The following is a 19358-nucleotide window of genomic DNA, read 5'->3' on the forward strand; positions in this document are numbered from 1 at the left end:
TTGGAAGACTGTGGCATCATAATCAAGTTGAGAGGATGCAAGAGCAGCTAGGTGCTAAAGGACTGAGGTTAGCCCAGCGAGGAGGGAGGGGAGAGGGAGACTTAAGGAATAGTTAGGGAGCAGTCAGGGGTAAGCAGTGGAGAGGTAAATATTCCTGTCCCAGAATGTCTTGAAGGGTTACAGTTTGAATGGAAATTGCCTCTCTCATCTTAACTCTCAGTTGGTGAGTCAATAATTTTGGTCTCTGTTCTTTCCAGACCGACTTGGTTTGGGAAGACAGTTCTCGGTTAGATCTTGGGCCGCCAGCTCCAGCTGTGCCTTGGGGGATGGCAGGCAAGGCTGTTACTCTGCTGTCTTCTGCAACAGCTCTGCTTTCCTGGTGTAGTCACCATCCCTCGCATGTCGGGGGCTTTGCCCCAGAATTACCCTGACTAGCCTGAGTTCTAACCATCTTCTATTGTGCCATTGGATCTCTATTGGCATTGGGTTTGGGTGATAACTTCTTCCGCTCAGCCTAAGTTGAGGCTGTGAAAGAAAACTGGCCTTGTTTGTATATTTATCCGCATCTGGCAGAGCAGAGGATTGCAGCAAGTCCTCAGATGACCACGTACTTACTCCCTAAGAACTTAGGCAAGACCGCATCCCGACCCCAATCTGTTTCCTCAACTGGATAATGGGACAGCAGAAACAGCTATCTATCTCGGAGGTTTGGTATAGCGAACAGATAAGAGTAAAATGAACTGGTGAGAGTTAAATGAAGCCAAATCTCAAAGAACTTTACACAAGTAAATCTGTAACAATGTCTGAATGCTCTGTAAGGCAGGCTTCTGTCCCTGCCTAAGCAGTTGCTGGCAGTTACCTGAGCATCACCTCCTTTGTGGCCTGCATATTCTTTGTACCAAAACAGACTCTTGCACCCTGCTCCCTTCATGTGACCCTTGCTGTCCCACTGCCACCTGACTCTAGGACAATGGACGGTGTTCATCATATACGGCCAACACTTCTTATTGAAACTGCTTATATAGGGATGGTCTACAGAGTGTTAAAGTCAAGACTACTTTATTCATTAGTGGAGCTCCAATCCCAACATGCATAGATAGCTAACCTTTCTCTTCTTAAGAGAAAAAAGCCCATTCATTTTTTTTTTTTTACTAAAGTGAACAATAACAATGGTGAAGAAGCCAACTCACGCAGAAAGGTAAGATGTTTAGAAATGCTGCTCCAGAGTACAGTGTGAGTGCGTCCAATGCATTTTACTTGGTTTAGACACAGCCCTGCTTACCTTCAACAAAGGTAAGAGACAGCCAAGACAAAGGCAAATCAGTCTTAAGACCAAATAAAGATAGAAATAATCTACGAATAGCCCGATCACTCCTAACAATGATGCTTCTTTAGACTTGAAGAATGTCTTGCAATACAGGGAGTCACCTTCACTGCAGGGTTTTAAAAACCCCCATTATGTCTTGGAATTCCTTGTTAAGGAAGTAGTTTCCAAAGCTCAGATGACCACCTTTTTCTGACAGTTGGGAAATAACCCAGTTATCGGTTGAACTTTCTTTTCTTCCATGTCAACTTTGGAAGTGTTTCATTTTTCTGTTGTAGGAGAAAGAAATTACTATAAAGAATTATGATTATAATTATTGGAGAGATCTTTCAGTATGTACATTAACACCTGAAGCTAAATACCCAGCCACCATGTAAAAGAAGCTGAATGTGCTCACATGTGTCTGTAATTCCAGAGTTTTGGGAAGGGACACAGAAGCAAGCAAATCCCTGCAACTATTGGCTACACACACACACACACACACACACACACACACACACACACACACACACAAACACTTGTGTAGATTCACTGACAGACTCTCTCCTAAAACCTAAGGAAGAAGACTGGAGAGACGGCTCAGCAGCTAAGAGCACTGCTGCTCTTGCAGAGGACCTGTTCTGTCCTCAGCGCCCACATGGTGACTCACAGCCACTCACAGCTCCAGATCCAGGGAATTTCATGCTTTCTTCTGACGTATGTGGATGCCTACATACACAGGTATGCAGGTAAAGAGGACATCAACCTTTAGCCTATAAATGCATACACCTACAGAACAGCAATATAAAAAAAAAAATCCTGCCCCTGCTTCTTTGATGTCTGCACAGTCTTCTTCAGGGGTTTTCCATGGCACGGTAGAATTTATTTTTAAAGAAAGCCATATTTCTCTGGGTGGAAAATAGGGCTCTAGGTTCTAACTCTGGCTCTAACACAAATCATCTGAATGACCTTTTGGTAATTGACTGCTACTTGAGTATTATCCTGTCTTGGGAATGGAAGTGTTCACACACTTGCAATACCTGGGGGAACACTTGCTCCTCCCAACAGCATTTAAACGAGGCAGCAGATAACTGTGCTGAGAAACTTTAGGTGAGAAGATCCAGTCAGTATAAGTGCCACATCCTTGCTCCGTCCGCAGCAGCAGCCTCCTTTAGTAAGGTGCGGACCCTCCTGCCCACTGTTGCCCTTCTGCCTGCTTTGTTCAGACACAAAATATCAGTGGCCGTTTGTCAAAGCACCAGCACTGGGAAAATTAAAAGCATTTAATGACTAAGATATGGCGAGCATCCTCTGGGAGAGAGCACATAGGAAGTGCTCTGGTCGGCCCCAGGCGGTCTCGAGGGGCCCTGGAGTTGTGGAGGAGAGCAGGGCGTGAGTGTCAATGGACAAGCAGAGTGGCATCTGCACACCACGACGCATGCAGCATGTAGACCACCCACCCTGAGAGAGCCAGGCTTGCCAGGGCTGCTGCCTCCTCAGAGTCCAGAGTCTCATGATCCCCAGGTATCTTTTTGAAAGTAATAAAATGGGGGGAAACTAGGACAAAATGGCGGAAGAGTCCTTCTTGCCATGGTCACTTCACTCATTTACCCGCTGGTCTCTGCGTTTCGGAGTTTGATTTCCTGGTACTGACCGATCTGTAAGCTCCTTTCTAGACTAAGGATAAAGTGCCACTAATTTTAGTCACTTTATAAATAGAGTGAACATTCTTCAGACAATGTTGAAGAGAAGGCACCATACAAAATTTATACCAGATCTAAAACACTCATAGAAATAACACATCATAAATAAATTATCCTCTTTCTTGTTAGGCTTTTCAATTTTAAAAAGCACTCTGATGTTCTCCTGACTTTTTTTTTTCCTATTTTTAATTTAGCCATGGCTATTTTTCAAATGGAATTAATGACCAAAAGCTAGTCTCATTCTCTAATTACAGTAAGAGACACTAGGCAAGAGTTGATCCAGACATTGACCCATCTTGGCTCAGCCAGGCTCTGGGCAGTTTTACTGTGTGCTGCCTTAGTACCTGAGGCCAAGAAACATCTGTTGTAACATGCGGTTCAGCGGGTGCCCTGCTTAATTATAAGATGGCATTGCAGTGTCCCTTTGAGCTGGCTGGCTGTGACTCCTCATGCCTCTCTATCAAGGAAAGTGTAATTTTTTTGATGTTCTGTGAACTGAAGGAAATCTCCAACTCAAGGGTAGAATCACTTTGAGAGTGAAAAGTTAAAACTTTACCCTCAGGAGAAGGTTGAGGACAGACAAAACCATGATACACTTCTGACAGGCACTGAGAATCTGGAGTAACACAGGGCTTTATCTGGGCAGTGGGGGTTGATTCAAAATGATTCGTGCTTCTAGAGCTGTGGGCTTTGGGCTCTCCCCTCTTTTGGGGATCTGTCTGGAAGACAAATACATTGAGAAGCATGGGGACTTCTAATTCACCTTGAGTTAGACCAGCTTCTATAAGGAAGGTCCTGGGCTCAGAATTTATTCCTGTGGCATTCCTGGGCAAGCTGCAGGGCACAAGTCTCTAGCTTCAGTGAAAACCCTCACCTTGCCAACCCATCTGTGCTGATGAGCAGTGAGACTCCTGTTGGCAAAGTTTGGCGAGGAATATTTTGCCCCATAGCCTTTTGTAATCACTTCCAGACCACTGATGTATTTTGGATTTACATCATGTTACAAAAAAAGAAGTCCCAAGATATTTCCCCTCTAACTTGTCTTTTGTTGCTTAGACTCATTGCCAGTTTTTTGTTTGTTTGGTTGCTGTTTGGTTAAGGGGGAAGTTGATAAACTTTAAACATACCATTACTCTCTCTGAAATGGCAACTCTTTTGTTCTTTCAGAGTTTCCTCAGAGGATGAAAGAGGGTTGTATGTGGGGATGTGTGGTGTGTGCATATGGGTGTGTAGTGTATATGTGGCGTGTACATATGCTTATATATGTCCTGTGTGTGGATGTTTGGTGTATGTAAGGATGCATATGTGTGATATCTGTGGTGTGTGTGTGTGTGTGGTATCTGTGTGTGTGCTGTATGTAAATATATGTGTGGTATGTGTTGGCATGTTTATATATGTGTATATGTGTGTATGTATGTGTGCATGCGTGTGTGTGTGTGTTTGTAGTGTGTGTGTATGCATGTGTGTTTGTAGTGTGTGTGTATGCATGTGTGTTTGTAGTATGGGAGATATGTTGTATAAGAAGTCAAGGGTTAGCATGACATTTGTATTTTGTGTTCTGGTAGGACAGAGGTTGACAGACTCCAGGCCTCTCACCTCAGGTTTAGAGGGGGTTGGGAAGAGTAACCCAACATTCATTTTACTCGGGACCCACACAAGAAGCAGCAACAGAATATTTAAGCCCTAGAACAAGGCAATATCTCTAAATCAGAAAACAAAGGAATATCGTGCATATCTGGGACAATGACATTGGATCAGCCTGTGCATTTCAAGCAATCATTTAATATCATGTTCCCCACTGGGCTTGTGTTCGATGGAATATTGCTTGTTCTATATCTCTGTTTCCCAGGGCTGTACACTCAAAGAGCTCTGTTCAACTTTGCATGTCAGTATTTTGAAGGAAAAATTATAGTAAAATATGTTTAAAACAGTGAGGCCTTATGTGAGTGAACACAACATTTTCCAAAGCCTTGACAATCTTTTCATTAAAAACATGGTTTTTATTTTGTCCTCTTTCTTCCTTTTCTATTTTCTATCCCCCTCATTATTTGAGCCTTCTGTCCTTTACAAAGGAACGAAAGCAGGAGTTTCAAAGAGTATCTATAACACAGCAGCATGCGTTTAGAGCGTGGGAACTCATAATGGAGCTGCTTTCAGTGGGACATGCCACGTGCAACATAAACAAGCAGGAGAATTCATTGTGTCTTAACTTCAGTTCCAGCAACTGCAGTGACAGTCACAAGATCTGAGTTAGTGTCGCCAAACGTCATCTTGTGAGCAAATGATTATTAATTGAGGTTTCTAAGAATTCAAAGACGACTCATTCAGAAAAAGTAAGAACTAAACTGAAGACTCGGGACACGGATTATCTTAAAAGATGAGAGTCTCCTCAAACCAGAACTAATTAAAAGTTAAAGAAGGCAAACCAGACACAATGTAGGGCCCAGTCTAGGGGGTGTGATGAGTGGTCATCTTATGCCACAGAATTTCTCTCTCTCTCTGTTGAGCTGGAGTTATAAGCCTTTGTGAGCCACAAAGGTGCTAGCGATGAATTATGATCCTTTGCAAGAGCAGCATGTACTTCTAACCGCTGATCTGTCTCTCCAGGCCCTGCCCTGATATCTCCTCTCAAAGGAAAGGAGTTAGAAATTTCATTTGCTTGTGATGCCAGGTCTTGATCAGTTACAGTGGCTTAAAGATACATGGGAAATTTCTTTCTTTTTTCTATTTTATTCTGTTATTTCATTTTTTGTTTTTGGTTTTGAGACAGACATGCTAAGCAGCCCAGGCTGGCCTTCAACTCATTCTGTAGCCCACCTAGGCATCAACCCTGGATCTCCATGCACAGCCATTGCAGTGGTGGGATTATAGGCATGAGCCACCACTCCTACCCTGCAAGATCTAGAAGAGTTCCTGCGTTTGCCTCCTCAAAGTCCTTAGCGACCCATACACTTCAACTCCCTGTTCCTTTGTTCTTATACCATAATGTCCTCTAGCCTTCATGTATTGTCTTTATTTATAAATGACAGAAGGCACTTTCAAAAGGGTACCTCGCCTGGCTTGGTGGTCTCCCTTTAAGGAGCTACAGCACAAACCTGTGTCAGACCACTTTACAAACTTTTGTCACACTCCTGTGTCTAACTGCAAGGGAACTGGTGGAGAGAGATGTAGTTTTTTTTTTTTTTTTAAAAGGGGGAAAGACTATTTCAAAAGAGGTTGGGGCTTCTGTTCATAGTGATAAAGGAAAGACAAGCTCTGCACAGGAAGCTAGACATCTGTATGGCGTCCTTACCGTCAACCCATGAAGCCTTCCCACTTGTCCCCCTCGGACCACGTGCCACGCTGTCGGAATGACCCAATTCTGAAGGCAGTGTCTCAAAGCATGAGGCAGAAATGAGCAGACTTATCGCACTCACTGGTCCTTTGTCATGTGAGTAGCTCAAGCTAGGGAAGTTTGTGTAGGTAAGTAGAGTGTAGAAATGCCCACATGCATCGGGACTCTGAGGGATGCAAATACATTTTCTTGACTAAAAAATAAAGATGGCATTTGAAAATGGTTGCATATTTTATAGCTTTTGCCCTACTCATGTTGTTGGAAGGTAAACATATTTTTGAATGCCTGTTTTCCAGAGATGTGAGCTCATACATGGAGAAAAAGACAACCATGGTAGAATGCCTTGGGGACAGAATCTGACAGAAACGAGCGAGCGAGCATCTTGGCCTCAGAGGTCCTCACTGCTTGAGGTTTTTGCTTTTTTGTTTTTGTTTTTGTTTTTGTTTGGTTTGGTTTCTCTTCTTCCTCCTCTTTATTCTTTACTTGTTTCTTGTGTTGCTAAAATCCCACCAAAGATTTTCCTCTAAAACTGCCACTGTTTCTTCAGAGATGAAGCATTGTCACTAAAAACATTGTTAGCCATCCTAATGGCTCTCATCGGGATGCGCTTTCCCTGCCCTCAGCGAAGCTTCACTAAATAGAAGGTGATGTTTTTTCAGTTTTTGTTTTTCTAGTTTTTCTTCTCACTAGAAAAGTAAAACATACTCAGCAAAACATTCCAGCCTGAGGAGAAGACATGGTGTTTCTCCCATTCATTCCTAATTTTGAGATTCTTTCCATCCTTGAAGAATAGTGAGAATTTGTGATTTTGTAAATAAGCACTCATACATAATATACATATTAACACATATATATAGTGTAGAAATATTTAAGAACCTAGTTAGCCTAATTAACATATCATGCACTATTCTGAGCCACATGACAAAAAAAATGCTAAGAGTCAGGGGTTTGAGGAACTTGCTGTCAAGGCCTTGGTTTGACCCAAAGACATTGGATGAAATGTTAGAACTAAATTTACCTTCTGACCCTCATAATCATGTAAATATATAAAAGTTATAAAAAAATTGAAGTTAAGGTTTCATTGCAAGTTTCGTTTTTAGCATTATGTAGAAATGCTATATTAAAAACAAAATAAAGCCTGCCGTTAAAATTGGAGTTTTAGACAGTGTGAGGCATGTTATATTTTTGGAGCATGAGACATTTTGCCTCAATGTTTTATTATAAATGCAATAATGTTTCTATATGTGTTCTTGTGCTTTTTCTTTGGGTATTTTTTCGATCTGTTTTTTATCTTATTTCATCATAATCCTCCTCCTCCTCACCACATCATCATAACTATTAGATTCTTCTTTGTTTTCTAATGAAAGAGAGGTTATGGATTTGATTGAGTGTGAGAGATGGAGAGGATCTGGGAGAAGTTGCATGCAGAAAAAACATAAGGATATATTGTGTGAAAAAATCTATTTTCAATGAAAAAAAAGTATAAAAATAAAATAGTGGCCTGGGCTTACGTAGGGAAACCTCAAGTGGAAAGCCACACTTGGGTTCGTTGGAGAGTGACAACTCATGTGGCAGCATTTCAGCAGAAAATGCCGTTCAAGATTCCTTATAACTAGATTAACAACAAGCCAAATTTCTCTAAAACAGTCTCCACTGATGCCAGTTGTCCTGACATAGTCTGTAATAGTTTCCACTTCCATAGTCAAAGTGTTCCCAGCTTGGAAGACAAATCTGTAATCACTTAGCAATAACTAAGGGTGAATTATCATTAGGATCAGCTGGGTTGTCTCAAAAGCCCATTTCCACCACCAGACAGTGGGGCTTGTCTCCTTAAGACAGTGAGACTTAACTCCTATTCTTAAGAGCGGCACAGTTTGCAGGTGGGGTATTTGCTCTTCTCTTCAGTTACTTTGGCTTTTTGAAAGGATTAATGCCTCATGGTTATAGCATAAGCACAGTAATCCACATGAAGGGTTGATTTTAAGTACTTATATTGTTTATTATTGTTTTATGCAACAATACCCTTGTTACGCTGTGTCAGATGTCATTGAGATTTATCAGGTGAACAGCATTGTCTTCATGATGACATTGAAAAGAAAAACTCTGAGAAGACTGCTACCACTGAGGATCATAGGATCATGCACGATCACGGATCAGGATCACACGATCCTGATTCCTTCCAAGAGCTACGGAACAGGAAACTCAGACTACAGCTCAAAGCAAAGAACTATTTTGTACTGCTGGTTTGGTCTGGTTTTTGATTTTGACGTTAAGATTTTTAAAATTATGATATTTTACTTAATTCTTTGAGAATTCCAAGCAATGTATCACTTGACCTTACTCACCCTAGTCTTCCCCCCGAATGTTAAGATATTTAAGGTTAGGCGGAAGTGGCACATAGGTCCACCTGCATCTACAAAGCAAGGAGGTCCAGGATAGCCAGGGATACACAGAGAAATCATCTCTTGAAAAACAAAAGACAAAAAGTTATTTGAAATTTCCATAACATTAAGGATGCAAGCATGCCTTGCAGAGGGAGCAGGCAATAAAATAAATAAAAGATTAGGCTTGGTATTTGTAGAGTGTTCCTAGAGTAACCATCTGAACGACAGGGCTAGGAGAACGTGCACTCACTCCTCTCTCCTCAGTACAACTTACCAGGAACTGTAACTTTCCATATATTTATTGTACTCTCGATCAGCCCTGAAATGCTCTCTCTCTCTCTCTCTCTCTCTCTCTCTCTCTCTCTCTCTCTCTCTCTCTCTCTCTGGCAGAAGAGCTGCTGACCAAACAATAAGGGATAATTGTTTGTTGAGACAACCTGGAAACTCCTGAAGCCTTCCAGGGAAGGATAAAGGAAGTTTGACTCATAGTGGGAGTTGGAGGAGGATGGAGCTATTGAAAGAACAGGAACAGGTATTTTCCGTCATATTCATTTTTCTTAAAATTGAATTAGGTTTCTATGAAAAGCCGTTTTGTCGAATAACAGCCTCTTTATGGTTTCACAAACTGAGACATAAAAGACTATTTGTGGCATGTTATGATTGCTGAACACACATAAAAATCCCCTACTTGCTGGTTATGCTAATGATGATAAGAATAAGGCTTTGTGAATAACCTAACTCCTTTGCTCAGTCTTAGTCCTTCTGTACCTTGGGATTATGTCATCTGGCTGGTTGGGTAAAAGGGCAGTCTGGATTTTTCTTCACATTGCCAATTTCCTTCCACTTTCTTACTCATTTGTTAGAAATTGGTTTTCAGTTGTTAGATTTTTTTTTTTAAGGTTTACTTTTAATTTTCATTTTATGTATATGGATGTGAGTCTGAGTGTGTGTGTGTATACACCACATATATGCAAGTACCCACAGATATCAGAAGAAGGCATCAGATACCCCTGCACCCCTCAACCACTGGAACTGGAGTTAAGGATAGCTGTGATCTGTCATGTGGGTGCTAGGAGCTGAACTCAAGTCCTCTGTAAGAGCAGCAAGTGCTTTAAGCTTAAAAGCATCTTTCTAGCCTAAACTTTATTTTTCTATTAAGAGGAAATAAAAGTAGGTATAATTTGACCCATTGGGAACAATATATAAAGAATATTTCATGTAAGTCTATCCTGGCCATACTGGAGCTTGCAACAAAGACCAAGTTGGTCTTCAACCCATAAGGATTTGCCTGTGTCTGTCTCCTGGAATTGAAGATACACCACCATACTCATCAGAAATAACTCTTAAATAAAATAACTTAAAATAAAAAGGAAAAGAAAAAATACCTGTAAAAAATAATAAAAATTAAAAATTAAAAAATAATAAAAAATCATAAGCATTTAAAATACAAGGGTAAACTCAATGACTGGCTCTACTTTGTACTATGAGCTAGTGGAAAGCTTTAAATGGTACGTAACATGCAGAAAACTCTTTACCAAGTCTACAGTGTTCTGGTCTTCATCATGAGAAAGCAGCCAAAGCTAATCCAAACACAGTCATTGAGAGAAAGGATGGGCTAACAGAGGGATGAACCTGAGAGCCCAGGGGCTAAGACAGCACTGTGAAAAGAAACTAGGGGCCAATGGCAGCCTAATAAGCTGTAACATAAATAGAAACCATATCAGAGTGGTTGGGATGAAAGGCCAATCCGCTGATTCTGAGTTTAGTTATATGGAAAATTATATGGAAAATAAGGGGGGCAAGGGTAATCTTCCTGGAGTCAGAACCACTGAGGTATGAAGGGGACAGTTCTGCTGCTAAGGTCCTGTTCCCCAATTGGTTCTTGATTTGTCAGTACAGGGTCCCAGGAGAAAAAGGAGATGCAAAGAAGGAGGGAGTGTTTTTTCCAGTCATGCTTTGGAGGAAGAAGAACACAGCAATCTTGTGGGGGGTCTTGTGGGAGTGGGGGTGGGGCAGATCTGGGGCCTGTGGCCACCACTGTAGGTGGGTGGTTATGGATGTTTGGCAGGGGTTATATGGGTGGGACTATCCACTGAAGTTTAGGGCAGGTGGAGAGACAGAGATAAAAATATTAGTAAGAGCACACTTTTTACCCAGCAATTATGCTAAGAAGGTAATTTGTATAGGAACAAATTGTGTGTGTGTGTGTGTGTGTGTGTGCGCGCGCGCGCGCGCGCGCGCGCGCACGCGCGCATATTATCCTAGGATTCAAGGGAAGCTGGGAAGGGGTTGGTAGTGTGATCACCTCCAGGAGCTAAGGGCAGGTAGAGCAAAAGGGAAACTGGGTGGGGGCTGGTAGCTCAGCCGGTCCTGGAGCTAAGATGGTAGCATAAAACTACACACCACCACCACTGCCCTCCCCACTCCCGCAAGACCCCACAAGGTTGCTGCATTCTTCTTCCTCCAAAGCATGACTGGAAAAAACCCTCCCTCCTTCTTTGCATCTCCTTTTTCTCCTGGGACCCTGCACTGGCAAATCAAGAACCAAGCAGAGGTACAAGCAGAAAGTAGTTATCCAGAGCAAGCCATTTAAGATAGCAAACAGAGCATGCCCAGAACTGATCTTCTTTTCTTTCCTGAACACCATTGTTGTCTTGAACATTTAGTCATTCTGGGGAGTATCAGTGATAGGGGACACACAGTCAACCTCTGTTATCTATAGATTTTGCATCTATGGATTCAACTAACCTTGTGTCAAAAGAATTACACCTGTGCTCAACATGCACATGAGCTCACCCTTCACAGTCCTAAACAATATAGTATAACCACCAGTTACATAGAATTGATATTATATGGTATCATAAGTAACTTGATGATAAGTGTAGGAGAGGGTGTGTGTGTGTAGAGTATATGCAAATGTCATGACATTTTATATCAGCCATGTGAGTGGCTGTGGCTACGATGGATAATCTTAACTGTCTACCTGAATGTAGAGAAAGTTATCTAAATCATTTAAGCACAGTTTTGGATATGCTTATCCAGAGAGGATTAGCATAAGAGACAGGGCCGGGGGTTGGGGGAACCAAATTGAATATGGTCCCTGCCAATAAGCTGTGTAATAGATTAATGTGGAAGAAAAAGGAAGCCAGAATGCAGATTAGCTCTTCTCCCCTTCTCTGTTTTCCGGCAGCACTGAGCACTGTTAGACACGATAGCAATAGTGATGTTTTGTTTCACATTGGGGTCCAAACAGTGGAGCCAACCATGGACTTGCACCTTTGGAACTATATTCCCTAAAGAAAATTTCCCTCTTAAGCAACTTTTTTCTCTTAAGTGTTTTTCATAGCAGGGGAGGAGGGGAAGGTATGTTATGTACTTTGGGTCTCTAGTCATTTGCATGGGCCAAGAAATGACTTCTTCCTCTGTGCTGGTCACACTGCTTTTGATATTTAAATCTCCATGACCACTCTGCAGAGGAAGCATCATCGCCTTCAATGTTTGTTAGAGGAGAACTCTGAGCAACTACACAAAGCCACATGACCAAGACAAGGCAAAGGAAGAATTCTATCAGTGATTGTGCCTTTGGAATCACCCACAATGCAATTGGCCTACAAATCCAGTTCATTCTACCCTTTCCAGGACCCTGACCGTTGCACATTAGTCAACTATTCAGTCTTAGCTTGTTCAGGCTACTACCACAGAACTATAATTGAACAATACACATTTATTTCTTGTGGTTCTAGAAGCTGGGAAGTCCGAAGTCAAGCCAACAACACTGTCTTTTTCTGAACGAGTGCTCTCTTTCTAGTTTACAGGTGGCCACATTTTCATTGTATCCTCCTTATAAGGACACTGATTTCATTTGGAAGCTCTCCACCCTCAAGACTGAAACACCTCCCAAACACTCTACTTTAAACACCAATGCTTAGGAGGTTAGGGTTTCAGAATATGAGCATGGAGGGTAATGGCACAGACACCTGTCTTCCACTTCTCCTTTATTCCTCACATACCTTCTCCCTGTTTTTACTGTTTTGTTTTGATTTTACACTCATAGTGCATGAAGGACTTAGTGCATATCCTTCAATTCCAGCATACATGTATGACTAAAACCCATTTATAGCCCTGTGGTTGCCATCCTGACACCACCTACTTGATCATTCTGCCTTGATAGAAATTATCTGTACCCTATACCATAATCTTACACAGTAGCAACTTGGGATGTGATTAGTGTGGCCGAGGAACTAAACTTTTAAGTTTGGGTGATCTTGATTTTACTTAATTTTTGTTTGTTTGTTTTTTGAGACATGGTTTCTCTACGTAGTCCTGGTTGTCCTAGAACTTACTTTGTAGACCAGGTTGGCCTCAAATTCAGAGATCTGCCTGCCTCTGCCTCCTGAGTGCTGAGATTAAAGGGTTATGCTACCACTGCCAAACAATTTTCTTACTTTTTTAAACAAAGATTTATTTTTAATTTTTAATAGTTTGTGTGTGTGTGTGTGTGTGTGTGTGTGTGTGTGTGTGTGTTCATGCAGATGCCTTCAGAGTCTGGGACTGGGGAGATTGCTCTATGATTAACAGCATGTGTTGCTATTCCAGAAGACCCAGTTTGGTTCCTAGCACTCAAACGAGGGTTCATACAGTGCCAGGGGATGCAACACCCACTTCTGACCTACTTGGACACTAGGCATGGTACAAATGCGTTAAAGTACCTGAAGGCACTGCAAAAGGCAACTGCCTTTTGATACTAATAGCCATCACTTGTGTGTGATTCATTTATCTTCTTAAAAGTGATAGATTCTGTTCTCTAGGAGGCAACCCTTGCCGAAGAGTGTAGACTGCTAGTGGAGAGAATGGATGATCACATCATGTTCAAAAATGTAATAGGAAATGAGCAGCTTTTATGTAATCATAGACAGAACCATAGAGGCACAAAGTAATGAGGTAGAAAGGGGAGGAGAAGGAGGGAAATAGAGATGGGGTAGAGAAAGAGGACAGAGGCAGAGAGGAAGAAGACAGCTTTACTGATCCAATCTTCCCACTAGAATTTAAAGACTGAATGGAAAGACTGTGAGTGCACCTTATTAGCAATGGGGCCAGCTTGTAGCCTGGCATACATCCTCGATCAACAGAAATTATTTGGAGGTAGTCATTTTGGAAAGTAAATTGGCATTATCTACTGAGACAGGCATTCTTCATGAAGCATAGCGTTTCCACTTCTAAATACAAATCCTCAACAACCCTTGCATGAGTGAGCCAGGTTACATGTGCAAGAGAGCTGATACCAGCACTGCAAACGCCTCCAGATGAAAGCAAATGCAGATTTAGCAACAGGATTAACAAAAGGCTAGTGACCTGGCCACCCAGTGGGATATGGGAAGCCACAGAGTGGTAGGACACCTCCAATGCAACTCTGAAGAAATGCTGCAAGAAAGACAAACGGCATTCTATGAACCAAGTCCTCTGGAGAGACTCAGACCTGCCAGGAGGCTGAGTGGGAAGGGCAGGCAGTTTTCAGGTTGGCACATGTCTTCGATTCTGAACTTCTTGGGCCTGTAAACCTCCCAGCACCATCCAAAACATCTCTAAGAGAAGTGGTTATGCCATATCAGCTTAGTGTTCAGCTCAGAAGCCTATACAGAACTCTGGAGAAGAGAATGGGACACAAAATTTGGAAGCGAAGGGTAGTTGGGTCCTTCTGTCTTAGAAACTCTTACCCACCGTCTAATGAAGAACATTAACAGTGTTTATTTAGAGATTTCTACAACTCACTGTGTAAGCCCACGTTCCATTTTACCTGGAGGAGGGATCTTCAGTAACTATAAAGTTACAGTGCTGTAATTGATGCCAAAATAGTATTCATAGCATGCATTCCCAGTAAAATGTTGGTTACTTTTCGGTGCTCAGATTGGGTGGTTATGTCTGCCTCCTAGGTTGAGAGGAAGGGGGTGTTCTAGAATTAATAATTCAAATAAGGCTGTTATGCCAGGAGGAGGAGAAAAGAGTGTCAAGGCGGTGTTAAGAATCTGGGAAGACTGCCAGCATGGTTTGCATGATAAGGGTGGGTAAAAACATGAAAAGAAATATGGCCCCACGCTGGATCTAGTTCCGTTTCATTTGTAAGGGTGGTTTACTCTTAAGCAAAATTGTGTGGCTTTCAAGTTTCTGTAAGATCATGGGTGATAACAGATCTCTTTTGAAACTAGAATTTCTGCCACCTACATGGCTGATTGGCAGAGGATTTGACCGTCCTGCTTTTTGTTGCAGAGAGTGTTCATTGAAGATTTCCATGGACACGCCTCTGGCCACCTCAAGGAGGGCTGGCTACCTATGCTGCCATATCTAAAGGGGAGCCCATTAGAATTTACAAATTAAAAGCCAGTGGGGAAGAGCATAATCTTGGCAACGGCCCCTTGGGAAATCTTACAACTGTAAGAGCGCCATGGAAGAGTGCTTTAAATAGCATTGTGGTTCATCCAATCTCCTCACAATTGTACGGGAGGGCATGTGGCCAAGGCCTTGCAGGGAAGAGGCCAGGGTGCCTGGGCTTGTGATTGGCTGGGAGGGGGCGCGATGTTAAGGGAGCCACTCGGCCCACTTCTGCCTCACGAGGAGCATGCCACATGCTTCTTTGCACATTCTTTTAAATCCTTGTGTGGCTGGCATTTGGAAAAATATCGACTGCAACCAGACGTTGCAATCCTGATGACAGCTCCTGAAACCCCATCTTTCTCTCAGCAACATCTACTGTCAGCTCCCCGCCCCCGTTACCAGAGAGACGTCCCCACCCAAGTTGTGCTCCAAATAGCATGAACTGCAGATGTACATGTTTGGCGGCCTCCTCAAGAGGCCCTGACAAATATTCAGGTAGTAAACAGCCTGAGAGAAAGGCTGCTGATAAAATTAGTTCAAATATTTCTCAGAAAACAAACCTGACACCACCATGATACTTGATAGCACAGACTCAGCACTTGGAAGCCTTGGGAACCCCCTTGGCCTTCAAAGCCCCAATCATGACTTGTTTCCAATTGCTTACTCTCTTTCTTTTCCAAAGCCCTCTTGAAAAGAAAAAAGAACAAACATCAATCTAAAGCAAACCCAAAGACCATAGGGTAGATGGTACCACCAGGAATGTGATATTGTAAATGACAACCCTGAAGGTTAACATCTAAGGTTAAGTGTTAATAATAGATATTTATGCTTCTGGTTATGCCATCTCCTAAGCCACCTCTTGGAATGCTCTTGGCTTTGTCCTGTCAGTGGCTTTACTTTCCTCTCTGGTTGTTTTGTCTCTTCCCCACCAGCACTACCGTAGGAACTCAAAGTACCCCTGTGCTCGAAGCCAGCTTCTCCCTCTTTCTTTAAGGGATATCTGCATATATAGAGGCTGGTGATAAGTCTGGATTCAAGAAAACAGTCACTCCAATTTGGCTAGAATTCTTGGGGTCAAACTTCAGCAGAGGTAGTACTCTTTGGGATTTAGTTGCTATACCCTGGTTTCTGTGCCCAGGGGTTCAAGGAGTTCTCAAGTCTTCATTACCAAAAGTCTGTAAAAGCCACTGCCACTCTTCACTCAGTTAGCATGTAAGACCAGAGTTCGGAAACATTGCCCAAGGTCAGATGATGGAACTCGGCCAATCTAGGACCTAAGCCCAAGTCTACCTGCTTCTTTAGCTGCCCTTCCATAGTTATGATATGGACAAGGGCTGGTCAATTACTGCACACAAGAGAGTTACAGGCTTCTGCAGAGTACATATTAATCATAATTTATAGGCACATCTTCTACAACTTAATAAAATTGTTTTTGAACATCTAAAAATAAAATAACTTAAAATAATTCAAAATCCTTGGTGGTAGGAACGTGGGAAGTGAACGTGGCACAAAGTACACATGTGGAATTATAAAATTGAAATTTAAAAATATATATTATCATTAGTAAAACAGAAAACTCTTTAATATAAGGAAGTAAAAACATCCACCAATTTTCCCTCCGATTTAAATAACACTTCCCGTTGCATCTATTGCCATTTTTTTCTAATAGCTATTTATGTATCTGTAGCAGTTTTGAATGTATGACTTGGAACCTTATGTCCCTGTCATGTTCTACAAATGAATTTTCCATTCCTTTTGGTTGTCATAGTATTGAGTCACACACACAATGGGATCTGTGTTGACTCATGAGGTAAAGTCTATGATCCATTGCTTAAGATTCTGACTAAATAACACATAATGTTTGCTCAGAATTTAAATGCGTAAAAAATGTATTTTTGAAAATCTGCCTCGTAATGTCTGGCTCTCAAGAATGCCTTCCTCTGGGGTTCAAGGCCCAGGCTCCAAACCTTTACAGCATCTTCCTTTTGTGAACGCTTGCTTTGTAACTCTGCTTTCTATATTCCAGATTCAAGTCCAGAGATAGAAAATGTTGGTCCTAGCAAAAGTCCAAAATCTGAGTTCCTGTATCCAACCTCATGATTCTGCATGCTTAACTGAGAGACAGGCCCTTCCAAACAGCCATTTCTTCAAGGATGAAAAACCTCCATATCACAGTAGCTTCCAGCTCTTTAGCAGATGCCTACTTATGGAAAGGGGGGAGATATAGCCGGCTACTCATGGAACCCCATCAGGGCACTAAGTTAGTCCAATTATTTCTGCTGTGTCCTGGTTAATTTCTTGTTGCTAACTTGACACAGTTGAGAGTTGCTTAGGAAGAGGGAACCTCAGCTGAATAGTTATCTGAATCAGCTTGGCCTGAGGGGATTGTATTGACTGCTACTCGAGGGAGTGCTTCATCAGTACTATTCCTAGACACATGGTCTGGGCTGCATGAGAATACCAGCTGAGTAGAAGCTGCAAGTGGGTAAGTCAGGAGCTTTTTTAAAATTTGTTTCTGCTTGAGTTCCTGCCTGGATTTCCTTCAGTGATGAATTTTGACCTGGAAGTATAAGCCAAATAAACTCTTTCTCTTCCAAGTTGTTTGTTTATTTGTTTTCCTTTTTGTCATGGTGTTTATTAAAGCCACAGAAAAGAAAACCAGAATATGCTCTAAGGCAGTTGCTTTCTACCTGTGCTTCAAGTCCAACATGACTGATATCAGTGTTTCTCCTTTCATGCCTTAACACCACAGAAGAGGTGAGGGACCAACACGAGGAAAGTGGTTGTGAATATCCGAGAAGGATGCTTTCAAGTAGAGCTTGTCAAATTCTACCCCATCATATTTCTTGGATGGCTATTATATGCTACCCAAATGTTTCTATGGGCAATAATAAGCTCATAAAATGCTAGATAAAAGTAAAACATGAAGATTGTGTGAGCTTGAATTGGAGGCCACTCTGGGTTCTATATCTAATATATATATATGGGAGAAGGGGTAGAAAAGATCTTACTATTTTCAAATGCAAGTCTGTCTATGTGTGTGTGTGTGTGTGTGTGCACGCGCATGCACGCGCACATATTATATGTGGTGACTGAACTCAATATATTATCAGGTCTGCACACAGCATTACTGCTTGCTAAGGCACCTTACCAGACCTAGTCACAAGGCTCATAATAGAACATAATAGAACTTAGTTTAATTTCAAACTGTAAAGCCTGAAACTTTAAGAAAAGAAAGAAAAATGAAATTGGCTACCAGCTACATTTTGGGCAACAAACAAACACATTTTTATTTGAAATTGTATTACATCACTTTCCCTCCTCCTTGGACTGTGGCTCCACACTTCAGGACGCTGAGCATACTCCAGGAGATGGTGTTGGATTTCAGAATAGGGCTTGAAGTTAGGTGATTAAGTATACATCAGTGAATGCCTTGGCTTACTCGGGTAACCATTTAATTGACGTGAGGAAATAGCTTTAGTATCCACTGTTTCCAGTAACTAGTGGAAGCAGGGCTCTATGATGTCTGTGACTTTGGACTCAGATCAACAGTCTTTACAACATAGCTATGCAGGCACAAAGTGGTATTTGATGCCCCAAAGTTATTACTATAAACACAAAGCCTCCAGTATCTTCACTTGGAATGAGAACAAACACACACACACACACACACACACACACACAACTTCATGAATACTGTCTGTTGTGGGCTTTCTATCACTGTGAAAAAGATCACAACCAAAAGCAACTTGGGAAAGAAAAAGTTTATTTCAGCTTATAGCTTGTAGTCCAAGGGAAGTCAAAGTTAGTACTCAAGGTAGGAATGTGGAGGCAGGAGCTGATGCAGAGGCCATGGAGGAGTGCTGCTTACTGGCTTGTTTCCCAAGGCTTGCTCAGCCTGCTTTCTCATAGCCTCAAGACTACCTGCCCAGAACTGGCACCACCCACAGAGAGCTGGGCCCCCCACATCAACCAAGAAAATGCCCCGTAGACTTGTCTACATGCCAATCTGATGGAAGTGTTTTCTTAAATGAGGTTCTTTTTTCTAGATAACTCTAGATTTGTGACAAATTGATAAAAACCAGTTGGCACATAGCCCCAAAACAAAGGCTAAGAGACAACCTGAAGATTGGGCAAAGATTATTTACAAACTCAATAACCTAATATAATAATATATAAAATATTATGCATAAAATATTAATACTCATAATTCAGACAGTTAATACAAGTCTTCAATAAGAAAGAGAAACACAATCTGATAGAAA

This window comes from Apodemus sylvaticus, chromosome 3 (assembly GCF_947179515.1).
Source record: "Apodemus sylvaticus chromosome 3, mApoSyl1.1, whole genome shotgun sequence".
Classification (NCBI taxonomy): Eukaryota; Metazoa; Chordata; class Mammalia; order Rodentia; family Muridae; genus Apodemus; species Apodemus sylvaticus.